Source organism: Bos indicus x Bos taurus, chromosome 17 (genome assembly GCF_003369695.1).
Source record: "Bos indicus x Bos taurus breed Angus x Brahman F1 hybrid chromosome 17, Bos_hybrid_MaternalHap_v2.0, whole genome shotgun sequence".
Classification (NCBI taxonomy): domain Eukaryota; kingdom Metazoa; phylum Chordata; class Mammalia; order Artiodactyla; family Bovidae; genus Bos; species Bos indicus x Bos taurus.
The window spans coordinates 29941994-29957754 of NC_040092.1; positions in this window are offsets into that span (position 1 = coordinate 29941994).

Genomic DNA, 15761 nt, shown 5'->3' on the forward strand with positions numbered 1-15761 from the left:
TAAGAAACTAGAAGACAAAAACAAATTAAAATTATCAGTAGAGCTGGTTTAGATATTCAGTGGTAAATCAACCAATAGGTGAAGGAGTTATGAAGTATTACAAATGCATGCAGAAGTTTATTAATAAAAATACATACAGAAACTTGAAGCTTAGAATCAGAACTTTTGAATTAGATCAATATCATTAAAAAGGCCACATTATAAACACTGCCATTTTATTTATACAGGAATGGTAAATTTTAATAACATTTGAAAATAGTATTCAACACTATTAAAATACTGCAATAAAAATAGAAAAAAAAGTCATTTACCAAATAATAAAGGCATAAAGTAGCTAAAATTTCAATTAAAATGTAGAGTTAGTGTAAGATCAGCAACAAATCACAGGTTTCTACTACTTTTCTCTTGGTTCAGCATTCACTGCCTTTCAAACTGTAACTTCATATTTTTATTTTAATTCTTATATTGGTATTATTATCATGTGACTTGATCAATATGCTAATACATGGCTACTTAACACATTTGCTAGCAGCCCATGAAAAATAACAAAATACAATGATACAGTGAAGTGACTTTCTCATTACAGGTTAGGAACTTATAGAAAAGGTAAAGTTAACAATTTATTAAAATATGTTTCATTGAGATACTTAAAAACTTATAAATTATCCTTTTTTAAAAATGCCTTGGGGTTCCCTGGTGGCCCAGTGGTAAAGAATCTGCCTGCCAATGCAGGAGACATGGGTTCAATCCCTGATTCAGGAAGATCCCATTTTCTGCAGCACAATTAAGCCTGTGTGCCACAACTACTGAGCCCATGCTCTGTAACAAGCAAAAGCCACCACAATGAGAAGCCCATGCACTGCAAGTAAGGCATAGCCCCTGCTCACCACAACTACACAAAAAGTTTCTGTGTAGAAAAAGCCTACACAGCATGCGGCAACTAAGACCAAGCACAGGTAAAAATAAATGAATAAAATAAAAGTATATAAAAAAGAAATCTTTCCAAAAAATGCCTTAACAGGATGCTATTGATAACCTTGTATCTCAACCTTAAATTTTAATAAAAATAAGAAAAAGTAAAGGCAGCAAAGGAAGGAAGAAAGGAGAAAAGAAAAGAAGTAATGAATCATATATTTTGACCATATAACTGCACCAGATGTTGGCCAGAAGTTACTGTGTCTTCAAGTAAACCCAAGTCTTTGGATCATTTTCATGGCTGATGTAGAAATCCCAGGAAACAGGCGCATATCAAGGCAGAGTGCTTACCTGCATATCGTAGCTCACACACCATTTGGGGCATTCTAAGTATTGGACTATAGTGATGGCTAGTAACGTTGAGCCACCTGGCTAGAACTTTTCTTTCAGTGACCAAAATTTTTCTTACAGTGATCAAAACTTTTCTTATGGTGACTAAAATTTTTAAGTAGATCGTCTAATGTAGATTTTTAGATTAACATTTCTGCCTTGCTCGTTTTCTAACATATTTCTACCAGGAAATCCAAAGACCCAAAGGATTCTAGTAATACATCACCAAATACTTCTATCAAACTGTACTTATCTTACATATTTAAATCCTCAGAAAAATAGATCACAGCAGAGGAAACTCTACTCCATGCAATTATTTGGCTAAAATAATCTATGAAAAAAATTCTGAAGCTGTGATAACATGGTATAAATTTGAAGGTGTGGTTGATTTTGTTAATGTACATAATTCAACAGGAAGCTAAGAATGTTCCGTGCTTTTTTCTTTTCTTTTCTTTTCTTTTTTTTATAGGCATCTCAATAAGTCTTCCTATTCTGGTATGCTAAAGGAAGAATTTCAAATGTTTGCTTATTTCCTATTCAGAATAAGACTAGTTGGGGGATATTAAGTGCATTTTATCATGAAGCCTGGCATGCTACAGTTCATCAGATTGCAAGGAGTCGGACACAACTGAGCTCCTGAACAACAAGAACAAAGCACGACAAGTCAATTTGGAATTAATTCCTCTCCCCAAGAAAGCCAACCTAATGGAGAAGGGCTAGAAGCAGTAATTCAGAATGTGTGCTCAGGCACGGTGATGTCTCAGCAACCAGCTCAAATCTGTTGCTTACCTGCAAGAATACTGAACTCTTCATGACATGCATCACCTCAGTTTCTCCATTTGTATGGGTGGCTTTCATGGTGTCTGAGGAATGTGACACCCGTGTGAGACCCAGGGTCACACTGCCCAGGTCTGTACTGACAGCTGTGTAAACTTGAACAAATTTTGGTCTCACATTCTTCACTGGCAATCAACAAATTTTTTATTTTACATATGTACCCACCTATTTTACATATGTAACACCTCCCCTCCTGACTCAGATGGTAAACAATATGCCTGCAATGCAGGAGACCAGGGTTTGATCCCTGGGTCAGGAAGATCTCCTGGAGAAGGGAATGGCTACTCACTTCAGTATTCTTGCCTGGAGAATTCCATAGATGGAGGAGTCTGGCAAGCTACAGTCCATGGGGTCACAAATAGTCACACACAACTGAGTGGTTATCACTTTCACTTTTTATTCACCCACATAATAGGGCCACTGTAAAGATTTAATTAGATAAGGCATGTGCCTGGCTAAAGTCAGTTCATACAACAAAGAGCTAGTTTTCAGTTTGCCAAACTGAAAATGAAGCAGTCACAGGGGAAAGCTAAGTTAAACCATTGAAGGACTTTAAGCAAAAGATTGAACTTTGAAACACTGATTAAAGAGAAACTCTTGATGGGAAAAACCCTTGGAATTAAAGAAATACCTCTGTGATCTAGATTATTTTGATTGAATTTTTATTCCCTTTGGGAGTCCTAATGTTTACAAATGTCTTTGCCAGTGTTGAACAGCAATTGACTACGGGGTATGGGGCAAGAAGAGAAGGGGACAGCAGAGGTTGAGATGGTTGGATGGCATCCCCTACTCGATGGACATGAGTTTGAGCAAGCTCTGGGAGTTGATGATGGACAGGGAAGCCTGGCATGTGGCAGTCCTTGGGGTTGCAGAGTCAGATATGACTGAGCAACTGAACTGAACTGAACTGAATGGGTACCAGACATTGTTCATCAACGTCTGTAAGCTGGAAAACAGCTCCAGAACCTGAAGTACAGAACAGCTACCTGCTCCCCTGTGTATGTACACCATTCTCCATCACCACGACTGCCTGGCTCTGGTTGCTATGAAGTGACAAGTTGTCACCTTTGCATGAACCTTGAACAATATGTTATGTCGCCACCAAATGCCTTGCAGGAACTCATGGGTAAAGTCTAAGTCTTGGCTTGTATGAGAGCTTGAAAGCTCCTGCTACTTGGATTCTCCCCCTTTCAGGATGCTTAAAACCAATTCTGTCTTTACCATTTACATGTCTAATATGTTTAATGTCTTCTGCACCTTTGTCTACTGAGTTGATTGTTTTCTTTTATGTATATGAATGATGTACATATTTTAAGGAAGGTATGTATTTGATATATTTTTGTCAAATCTTTTCTTTCTTTGATTTCCACACTCTCATTTTAACATATATTCATAACTACAATGAAAATTAAAAGCACTAATATATATTATAAATGTAGGATTTATCACATAGGGAAAACTAAATATAAGAAAGATTATAATTATTACCAGAACAATGAACAAAGTTGAATACAATGTTGTTCATTATATGTAACTGTCAAATATTTGAATTGCATTAGTAAATATTTATTATTAATACTTTGTATTTCAAAAATATAGGCACATTTACATGCATATCTATTTATGTAGCCACATACTGAAATTCAGTTCATTTCAGTCACTCAGTCATGTCCGACTCTTTGCGACCCCATGAACTGCAGCATGCCAGGCCTCCCTGTCCATCACCAACTCCCTGAATCACTCAGACTCACATCCATCGAGTTGGTGATGCCATCCAGCCATCTCATCCTCTGTCATCCCCTTCTCCTCCTGCCCTCAATCCCTCCCAGCATCAGAGTCTTTTCCAATGAGTCAATTATTCGCATGAGGTGGCCGAAGTACTGGAGTTTCAGCTTTAGCATCATTCCTTCCAAAGAAATCCCAGGGTTGATCTCCTTCAGAATGGACTGGTTGGATCTTGCAATCCAAGGGACTCTCAAGAGTCTTCTCCAACACCACAGTTCAAAAGCATCAATTCTTTGGCGCTCAGCTTTCTTCACAGTCCAACTCTCACATCCATACATGACCACAGGAAAAACCATAGCCTTGACTAGACGAACCTTTGTTGGCAAAGTAATGTCTCTGCTTTTGAATATGCTATCTAGGTTGGTCATAACTTTATTTCAAGGAGTAAACGTCTTTTAATTTCATGGCTGCAGTCACCATCTGCAGTGTTTTTGGAGCCCCCAAAAATAAAGTCTGACACTGTTTCCACTGTTTCCCCATCTATTTCCCATGAAGTGATGGGACCAGATGCCATGATCTTCGTTTTCTGAATGTTGAGTTTTAAGCCAACTTTTTCACTCTCGTCTTTCACCTTCATCAAGAGGCTTTTGAGTTCCTCTTCACTTTCTGCCATAAGGGTGGTGTCATCTGCATATCTGAGGTTATTGATATTTCTCCCGGCAATCTTGATTCCAGCTTGTGCTTCTTCCAGCCCAGCGTTTCTCTTGATGTACTCTGCATTTAAGTTAAATAAGCAGGGTGACAATATACAGCCTTGACGTACTCCTTCTCCTATTTGGAACCAGTCTGTTGTTCCATGTCCAGTTCTAACTGTTGCTTCCTGACCTGCATACAAATTTCTCAAGAGGCAGATCAGGTGGTCTGGTATTCCCATCTCTTGAAGAATTTTCCACAGTTTATTGTGATCCACACAGTCAAAGGCATGTGTGCATACATCCATACTCCTGTTAGTAAAACCAAACATGATAGAGAAAATGAGCTTTTAATCTTTTAAATTTTAAATCCTCATGTACAGATATGTTTATTTTCCATTTGACATTGGTGATTTTTAGCTTTTCATGTATTTATAGGTGATAAAAACCTGGGGAAAATGTCTCACAGCATGTACAGACTCAAAACTAGTAAAATTACCATATCCCCAAGTTGCAATAATATAAAGATGAGCAGTCTAGTCCATATCATTTTAATCTTTTCCTTAGAATGTACTTTTTTATGAGTTTCTACTCCCCAGATAGTGGCATATAAGGAATGTTTGGTACCAAATAAAAACACCAGAGAACTGTCTTTACCCTCTCCTTTTACAGCTAATTAATCCATTCAATTTCATGCTTTGAAAAGAGTAAAGTTAAACTGTTTAAAGCAATCCATGTCACAATCATTTTGGATGAGACAACAGAAAAACACAGGGTCATGAATTTTTTTCCAGGTCACAAGGTTTCCACATTCCTATTGCTCCATGTGTGACCTTGGTTTCTTGCGTCACCTTAAAAACACACACACACACACACACACACAAAATCATAGTGATGCAAGGTGGGTAAAGTTTAAGCAGGAAAATGACAGTGAAGATATAAATAAAAATCTTCGACTTTAAATGAAAAAAAGAGACAAGTTAATGTAAACATGTATATTTCAAGTTCATATAAAATATAGGTATGTACCTGTGTCTTATGTATCACACTTCGTCTGCCTTTCCCAATTAATCAGTGACTTTCATAGCCTGATATTGTCAAATAATATGATCTCTAAAACTCATTACTGGCAGAACTGGTCAAGGTTTATAGGAAACAAATTGACTTTGAAATATAGGTGCATTTTGAGCACTTCCAAGAACAATCTCTCCTACGGAAGCAATTCCTTAAAATATTTGGAAAAGATTTTATGTGAAAATGTTTAAAATCAATCGTTTATATACATCATAGCAAATCACTGGATAAATGATAGTGGGGATCTCTCTCTCTTTCTCTCTCTCTCGCTCTCATACACGCACACACAAACACAGGGTGATATACCCCTATGATCAAATTTTATGCAGCTATTGAAGTAAACTGAACACTAATTAAAAGGCAAAAGAAAAACTGTCCTAAAACAGTGTTTGCATGAAAGAGTAGGCTACAAACCTGAATATTGAAAATTACTCCAGTAAATGTAAGAATAAGTGGGAGAAACTGCATCAAAACATATTGTTGACTTTTTTCTTGTTTCTTGAGGTATGCCTGTATTGCTATGAACTTTCCCCTTAGGACTGCTTTTACCGTGTCCCACAGGTTTTGGGTGGTTGTGTTTTCATTTTCATTCGTTTCTATGCAAAGTTTGATTTCTTTTTTGATTCCTTCTGTGATTTGTTGGTTATTCAGCAGCGTGTTGTTCAACCTCCATATGTTGGAATTTTTAATAGTTTTTCTCCTGTAATTGAGATCTAATCTTACTGCATTGTGGTCAGAAAAGATGCTTGGAATGATTTCTATTTTTTTGAATTTACCAAGGCTAGATTTATGGCCCAGGATGTGATCTATCCTGGAGAAGGTTCCATGTGCGCTTGAGAAAAAAGTGAAATTCATTGTTTTGGGATGAAATGTCCTATAGATATCAATTAGGTCTAACTGGTCTATTGTATCATTTAACGTTTGTGTTTCCTTGTTAATTTTCTGTTTAGTTGATCTATCCATAGGTGTGAGTGGGGTATTAAAGTCTCCCACTATTATTGTGTTATTGTTAATTTCTCCTTTCATACTTGTTAGCATTTGTCTTACATACTGTGGTGCTCCCGTGTTGGGTGCATATATATTTATAATTGTTACATCTTCTTGGATTGATCCTTTGATCATTAGGTAGTGACCTTCTTTGTCTCTTTTCACAGCCTTTGTTTTAAAGTCTATTTTATCTGATATAAGTATTGCTACTCCTGCTTTCTTTTGGTTCCTATTTGCATGAAAAATCTTTTTCCAGCCCTTCACTTTCAGTCTGTATGTGTCCCCTGTTTGGATGTGGGTCTCTTATAGACAACATATGTAGGGGTCTTGTTTTTGTATCCATTCAGCCAGTCTTTGTCTTTTGGTTGGGGCATTCAACCCATCTACGTTTAAGGTAATTACTGATAAGTATGATCCCGTTGCCATTTACTTTATTGTTTTGGGTTCGAACTTACACACCGTTTTTGTGTTTCCTGTCTAGAGAATATCCTTTAGTATTTGTTGGAGAGCTGGTTTGGTGGTGCTGAATTCTCTCAGCTTTTGCTTGTCTGAAAAGCTTTTGATTTCTCCTTCATACTTGAATGAAATCCTTGCTGGGTACAATACCTAACTCTACACCTGAAGCAACTAGAAAAGGAAGAAATGAAGAACCCCAGGGTTAGTAGAAGGAAAAAAATCTTAAAAATTAGAGCAGAAGGGAGGAGCTAAGATGGCGGAGAAGTAGGACGGGGAGAACACTTTCTCCCCCACAAATTCATCAAAAGAACATTTAAACGCTGAGTAAATTCCACAAAACAACTTCTGAAAGCCGGCAGAGGACATCAGGCACCCAGAAAAGCACCCAGAAAAGCACCCAGAAAAAGTCTTCGAAAGGAGGTAGGGAAAAATATAAAAGACAAAAAAAGGGACAAAAGAGGGAGGGATGGAGTTCCGACCCGGGAAGGGAGTCTTAAAAAGAGAGAAGTTTCCAAACACCAGGAAACCTTCTCACTGCCGAATCTGTGCCGAGCCTTGGAAGCACGGAGGGCAACATAACAGGGAGAAAAAATAAACAATTAAAACCCGCACATTGCGAGCCCTACGGTAACTCCCCCAGCGGAGAAGCAGCGCAGACGCCTGCACACGCCATTAGCAAGCGGGGGCTGGGCAGGGAGGCGCGGCGCAGGCTGCATCACAAGAATCTGGCCTGAATACCCCGAGCACTATCTGAGCGAAATAATTTGGGCTAGCAAACCAGACTGTGGGATATCTACCACGCGAAAAGCCAGCCCTAACCTATGACACCGCCAGGCCCGCACAGGGAATAAAGGACTGAACAGAGATAGCCAGCGGCAGACCATCCCCCTCCGGTGATAGGCAGCCAGAGCCGGAAGGGGACAATCACAGCCCCAGAGAGACATTATCTATAAAACTGTAAGCAGGCTTCTTTGCTAACTAAAACTTCTTGGGGGTCTGGACGGTCAACATCTGCCTGAGAAGGTGTGCTGGTGCACAACTAGATAACCGAGCGGCGGGGAGGCGATAAGTCGCAGCAATCGCGCGCGCAGAACACCTCATCACCTGAGCTGCTCGGATCTGGAAAGGGCACAAAACACAGGCCCAACTGAGAGTCTGCGCCTCTGAGGACTACCCGAGTGCCTGAACCTGAGCAGCTTGGACCCGGGAAGTACAGGCAGCCCAGGGTGGGCCGCGGATGGTTCGCAGCGGAGCAACCTAGAGCCTGAGCAGCATGGGCAGAGAGGCTACACGCGCCGTGAACTGGGGGCAGACCCAGTGTGGCTGAGGTACTGCAAGCACACGCCAGTGTTATTTGTTTGCAGCATCCCTCCCTACCTCCCCTCAGTGCGACTGAACAAGTGAGCCTATTAAAAAAAAAAAAAAATTTAAGTCCTCTATTATTCCTTTAATTTCCACTTTTATAACCGATTACGTTGCAAAAAAAAAAAAAAAAAGACCCTATTTTTTTAAAAGCAAACTTCATATATATATATTTTTAAATAATTTTTTGACTTTTTTTTTCTTTTCCCTTCTTTTCTTTAACATTGTATTTTTGAAATTCCAAACTCTACTCTAGATTTTTAATTTTAGCTTTTTAGTATTTGTTATCAATTTTGTACCTATAGTTTTTTTTTGGTTTTGTTTTTATATAATTTCTGTGACCCTTTTAATTTTTCTTTTTCTTTTTCTCTGTTTCTTTCTCTTCTTCTTTTAAATAACATTGTATATCTGAAATTCCAAACTCTATTCTAGATTTTTAATTTATGCTTTTTGGTATTAGTTATCAATTTTGTACCTATACTTTCTGTATAATTTTTGCGACCTTGTTTGTTTTTGTTTCTTCGTTTTTTCTCTCTTTCTTTTCCTTCTTCTTTTCTTTAACATCGTATTTTTGAAATTCCAAACTCTACTCTAGATTTTAAATTTTTGCTTTTACGTATTTGTTACCAATTTTGTACCTTTAAGAACCCAATCTTCAGTACCCATTTTTCACTAGGGAGCGAGATTACTGGCTTAACTGCTCTCTCTCCCTTTGGACTCTCCTTTTTCTCCACTAGGTCGCCTGTGTCTCCTCCTTAACCCCTCTCTACTCTACCCAACTCTGTGAATTTCTGTGTGATCCAGACGGTGGAGAACACTTAGGGAACTGATTACTGGCTGGATCTGTCTCCCTCCTTTTCATTCCCCTCATTTATCCTCCTGGCCACCTCTGCCACCTTCTTCCTTCTTCTCTTCTCTGTATAACTCTGTGAACAACTCTGAGCGGTCCAGTTGTGGAGTGCACATAAGGAAGAGATTACTGAATAGCCCACTCTCTCCTCTATTGACTCCACCTCATCTCATTCGGGTCACCTCTAACTCCCTCCTCACTCTTCTCTTCTCCATATAACGCTGTAAACCTCTCTGGGCGAAACAAGTTTCAGGGCAAGACATACCAAGCAAATTCTCCAGCAGCAAGGAACACAGCCCTGAGCTCCAAGATACAGGCAGCCCAAAGTCACCCCAAAACCATAGACATCCCATAACTCATTACTGGACATTTCATTGCACTCCAGAGAGAAGAAATACAGCTCCACTCACCAGAACACCGACACAAGCTTCCCTAACCAAGAAACCTTGACAAGCCACCTGTACAAACCCACACAGAGCGAGAAAACGCCACAATAAAGAGAACTCCACAAACTGCCAGAATACAGAAAGGACACCCCAAGCTCAGCAATTTAAACAAGATGAAGAGATAGAGGAATACCCAGCAGACAAAGGAACAGGATAAAAGCCCACCAAACCAAACAAAAGAGGAAGAGATAGGGAATCTACCTGATAAAGAATTCTGAATAATGATAGTGAAATTGACCCAAAATCTTGAAATCAAAATGGAATCACAGATAAATAGCTTGGAGACAAAGATTGAGAAGATGGAAGAAAGGTTTAACAAGGACCTAGAAGAAATAAAAGAGAGTCAATATAAAATGAATAATGCAATAAATGAAATTAAAAACACTCTGGAGGCAACAAATAGTAGAATAACAGAGGCAGAAGACAGGATTAGTGAATTAGAAGATAGAATGGTAGAAATAAATGAATCAGAGAGGATAAAAGAAAAATGAATTAAAATAAATGAGGACAATCTCAGAGACCTCCAGGACAATATTAAAGGCTACAACATTCGAATCATAGGGGTCCCAGAAGAAGAAGACAAAAAGAAAGACCATGAGAAAATACTTGAGGAGATAATAGTTGAAAACTTCCCTAAAATGGGGAAGGAAATAATCACTCAAGTCCAAGAAACCCAGAGAGTCCCAAACAGGATAAACCCAAGGTGAAACACCCCAAGACACATATTAATCAAATTAACAAAGATCAAACACAAAGAACAAATATTAAAAGCAGCAAGGGAAAAACAACAAATAACACACAAGGGAATTCCCATTAGGATAACAGCTGATCTTTCAATAGAAACTCTTCAAGCCAGGAGGGAATGGCAAGACATACTTAAAGTGATGAAAGAAAATAACCTACAGCCCAGATTATTGTACCCAGCAAGGATCTCATTCAAATATGAAGGAGAAATCAAAAGCTTCTCAGACAAGCAAAAGCTGAGAGAATTCAGCACCACCAAACCAGCTCTCCAACAAATACTAAAGGATATTCTCTAGACAGGAAACACAAAAACAGTGTATAAGTTCGAACCCAAAACAATAAAGTAAATGGCAACGGGATCATACTTATCAGTAATTACCTTAAACGTAGATGGGTTGAATGCCCCAACCAAAAGACAAAGACTGGCTGAATGGATACAAAAACAAGACCCCTACATATGTTGTCTATAAGAGACCCACATCCAAACAGGGGACACATACAGACTGAAAGTGAAGGGCTGGAAAAAGATTTTTCATGCAAATAGGGACCAAAAGAAAGCAGGAGTAGCAATACTTATATCAGATAAAATAGACTTTAAAACAAAGGCTGTGAAAAGAGACAAAGAAGGTCACTACCTAATGATCAAAGGATCAATCCAAGAAGAAGATGTAACAATTATAAATATATATGCACCCAACACGGGAGCACCACAGTATGTAAGACAAATGCTAACAAGTATGAAAGGAGAAATTAACAATAACACAATAATAGTGGGAGACTTTAATACCCCACTCACACCTATGGATAGATCAACTAAACAGAAAATTAACAAGGAAACACAAACGTTAAATGATACAATAGACCAGTTAGACCTAATTGATATCTATAGGACATTTCATCCCAAAACAATGAATTTCACCTTTTTCTCAAGCACACATGGAACCTTCTCCAGGATAGATCACATCCTGGGCCATAAAGCTAGCCTTGGTAAATTCAAAAAAATAGAAATCATTCCAAGCATCTTTTCTGACCACAATGCAGTAAGATTAGATCTCAATTACAGGAGAAAAACTATTAAAAATTCCAACATATGGAGGCTGAACAACACGCTGCTGAATAACCAACAAATCACAGAAGAAATCAAAAAAGAAATCAAACTTTGCATAGAAACGAATGAAAATGAAAACACAACCACCCAAAACCTGTGGGACACGGTAAAAGCAGTCCTAAGGGGAAAGTTCATAGCAATACAGGCATACCTCAAGAAACAAGAAAAAAGTCAAATAAATAACCTAACCCTACACCTAAAGCAACTAGAAAAGGAAGAATTGAAGAACACCAGGGTTAGTAGAAGGAAAGAAATCTTAAAAATTAGGGCAGAAATAAATGCAAAAGAAACAAAAGAGACCATAACAAAAATCAACAAAGCCAAAACCTGGTTTTTTGAAAGGATAAATAAAATTGACAAACCATTAGCCAGACTCATCAAGAAACAAAGGGAGAAAAATCAAATCAATAAAATTAGAAATGAAAATGGAGAGATCACAACAGACAACACAGAAATACAAAGGATCATAAGAGACTACTATCAACAATTATATGCCAATAAAATGGACAACGTGGAAGAAATGGACAAATTCTTAGAAAAGTACAACTTTCCAAAACTGGAAAAGGAAGAAATAGAAAATCTTAACAGACCCATCACAAGCACGGAAATTGAAACTGTAATCAAAAATCTTCCAGCAAACAAAAGCCCAGGTCCAGACGGCTTCACAGCTGAATTCTACCAAAAATTTAGAGAAGAGCTAACACCTATCCTCCTCAAACTCTTCCAGAAAATTGCAGAGGAAGGTAAACTTCTAAACTCATTCTATGTGGCTACCATCACCCTAATACCAAAACCTGACAAAGATGCCACAAAAAAAGAAAACTAAAGGCCAATATCACTGATGAACATAGATGCAAAAATCCTTAACAAAATTCTAGCAATCAGAAGCCAACAACACATTAAAAAGATCATACACCATGACCAAGTGGGCTTTATCCCAGGGATGCAAGGATTCTTCAATATCTGCAAATCAATCAATGTAATACACCACATTAACAAATTGAAAGATAAAAACCATATGATTATCTCAATAGATGTAGAGAAAGCCTTTGACAAAATTCAACACCCATTTATGAAAAAAAAAAAAACTCTCCAGAAAGCAGGAATAGAAGGAACATACCTCAACATAATAAAAGCTATATATGACAAACCCACAGCAAACATTATCCTCAATGGTGAAAAATTGAAACCATTTCCTCTAAAGTCAGGAACAAGACAAGGGTGCCCACTTTCACCATTACTATGCAACATAGTTTTGGAAGTTTTGGCCACAGCAATCAGAGCAGAAAAAGAAATAAAAGGAATCCAAATTGGAAAAGAAGAAGTAAAACTCTCACTATTTGCAGATGACATGATCCTCTACATAGAAAACCCTAAAGACTCCACCAGAAAATTACTAGAACTAATCAATGACTATAGTAAAGTTGCAGGATATAAAATCAACACAGAAATCCCTTGCATTCCTATACACTAATAATGAGAAAACTGAAAGAGAAATTAAGGAAACAATTCCATTCACCATTGCAATGGAAAGAATAAAATACTTAGGAATATATCTACCTAAAGAAACTAAAGACCTATATATAGAAAACTATAAAACACTGGTGAAAGAAATCAAAGAGGACACTAATAGATGGAGAAATATACCATGTTCATGGATTGGAAGAATCAATATAGTGAAAATGAGTATACTACCCAAAGCAATTTATAGATTCAATGCAATCCCTATCAAGCTACCAATGGTATTCTTCACAGAGCTAGAACAAATAATTTCACAATTTGTATGGAAATACAGAAAACCTCGAATAGCCAAAGAGATCTTGAGAAAGAAGAATGGAACTGGAGGAATCAACCTACCTGACTTCAGGCTCTACTACAAAGCCACAGTTATCAAGACAGTATGGTACTGGCACAAAGACAGAAATATAGATCAATGGAACAAAATAGAAAGCCCAGAGATAAATCCACACACATATGGACACCTTATCTTTGACAAAGGAGGCGAGAATATACAATGGAGAAAAGACAATCTCTTTAACAAGTGGTGCTGGGAAATCTGGTCAACCACTTGTAAAAGAATGAAACTAGAACACTTTCTAACACCATACACAAGAATAAACTCAAAATGGATTAAAGATCTAAACATAAGACCAGAAACTATAAAACTCCTAGAGGAGAACATAGGCAAAACACTCTCTGACATACATCACAGCAGGATCCTCTATGACCCACCTCCCAGAATATTGGAAATAAAAGCAAAAATAAACAAATAGGACCTAATTAACCTTAAAAGCTTCTGCACATCAAAGGAAACTATCAGCAAGGTGAAAAGACAGCCTTCAGAATGGGAGAAAATAATAGCAAATGAAGCAACTGACAAACAACTAATCTCCAAAATATACAAGCAACTCCTACAGCTCAACTCCAGAAAAATAAATGACCCAATCAAAAAATGGGCCAAAGAACTAAATAGACATTTCTCCAAAGAAGACATACAGATGACTAACAAACACATGAAAAGATGCTCAACATCACTCATTATCAGAGAAATGCAAATCAAGACCACTATGAGGTACCATTTCACACCAGTCAGAATGGCTGCAATCCAAAAGTCTACAAATAATAAATGTTGGAGAGGGTATGGAGAAAAGGGAACCCTCTTACACTGTTGGTGGGAATGCAAACTAGTACAGCCACTATGGAGAACAGTGTGGAGATTCCTTAAAAAACTGGAAATAGAACTGCCTTATGATCCAGCAATCCCACTGCTGGGCATACACACTGAGGAAACCAGAAGGGAAAGAGACACATGTACCCCAATGTTCATTGCAGCACTGCCAGGACATGGAAGCAACCTAGATGCCCATCATCAGATGAATGGATAAGAAAGCAGTGGTACATATACACAATGGAGTATTACTCAGCCATTAAAAAGAATTCATTTGAATCAGTTCTAATGAGGTGGATGAAACTGGAGCCATTATACAGAGTGAAGTAAGCCAGAAGGAAAAACACCAATACAGTATACTAACACATATATATGGAATTTTGAAAGATGATAACAATAACCCTGTGTACGAGACAGCAAAAGAGACACTGATGTATGGAACAGTCTTATGGACTCTGTGGGAGAGGGAGAGGGTGGGAAGATTTGGGAGAATGGCATTGAAACATGTAAAATATCGTGTATGAAATGCGATGCTAGTCCAGGTTCAATGCACGATAGTGGATGCTTGGGGCTAGTGCACTGGGACGACCCAGAGGGATGGTATGGGGAGGGAGGAGGGAGGAGGGTTCAGGATGGGGAGCACATGTATACCTGTGATGGATTCATTTTGATATTTGGCAAAACTAATACAATTATGTAAAATTTAAAAAAAAATAAAAAAAAACCAAAAACATATTGTTGGATGCTGAATGGGCCTCTTAGCTCTCTCTTTGTAAGCTTTTTCTTTTCCAAATTTTATAGGTGTGTAATGTTTCTTTGAAACAGAAAAACACTAAAAGATTTAAATTATTTCATAATAAAATAGCTTGAAGAAACAGATTGATTTCTTTCAAGTGAATGATTAGATATTCTTCTAAATTTAATAAATTTCCTCTATCTGGAAATATTTCACATCGAGTGGTTTAAGAGAGAGAGAGATGTTCAGAAAAATCATTTTTATTGTTTTTGTAAGCATAGGTAAAGTACTCTAGAACAGAAAGGATATATGTCAAAATTTTGTGCCAAAAACATGTAGGAAAGATAAGGAACAAAGATCATAGAATTAAGAGATATTACAATATAGATGCATTTTTAATAATGAGTATCTCAGTTTTCTCTTTTGTAAAATTAGGTATTTTGACTGGTTGAGCTTTATATCTTTTTAGTTCCAGCAGATTATGCTTCTATGATGTTATTTCCCAAAACTGTAATTTGTCCCCAAATTTGCCTTTGCACAAATAATCTTTCTGCAGCGATTGCTCTGGAGGAGAGAGATTAAGATTCTGGTACCTTATAAATGCTCTCAGCTACTCAAGCGTTTCCCCTGCAATCCACAGTCTTCTTCAAATTTCTCAGCTTCAGCTTTCAGACGCTTTTACTTTTAATAGAAGTGAAGTTATTTTTATGAATCATTTGTTTAAGCCTTGAGAAATTATCCTTTAGACTTCAATCCACGTAATTTTATCCT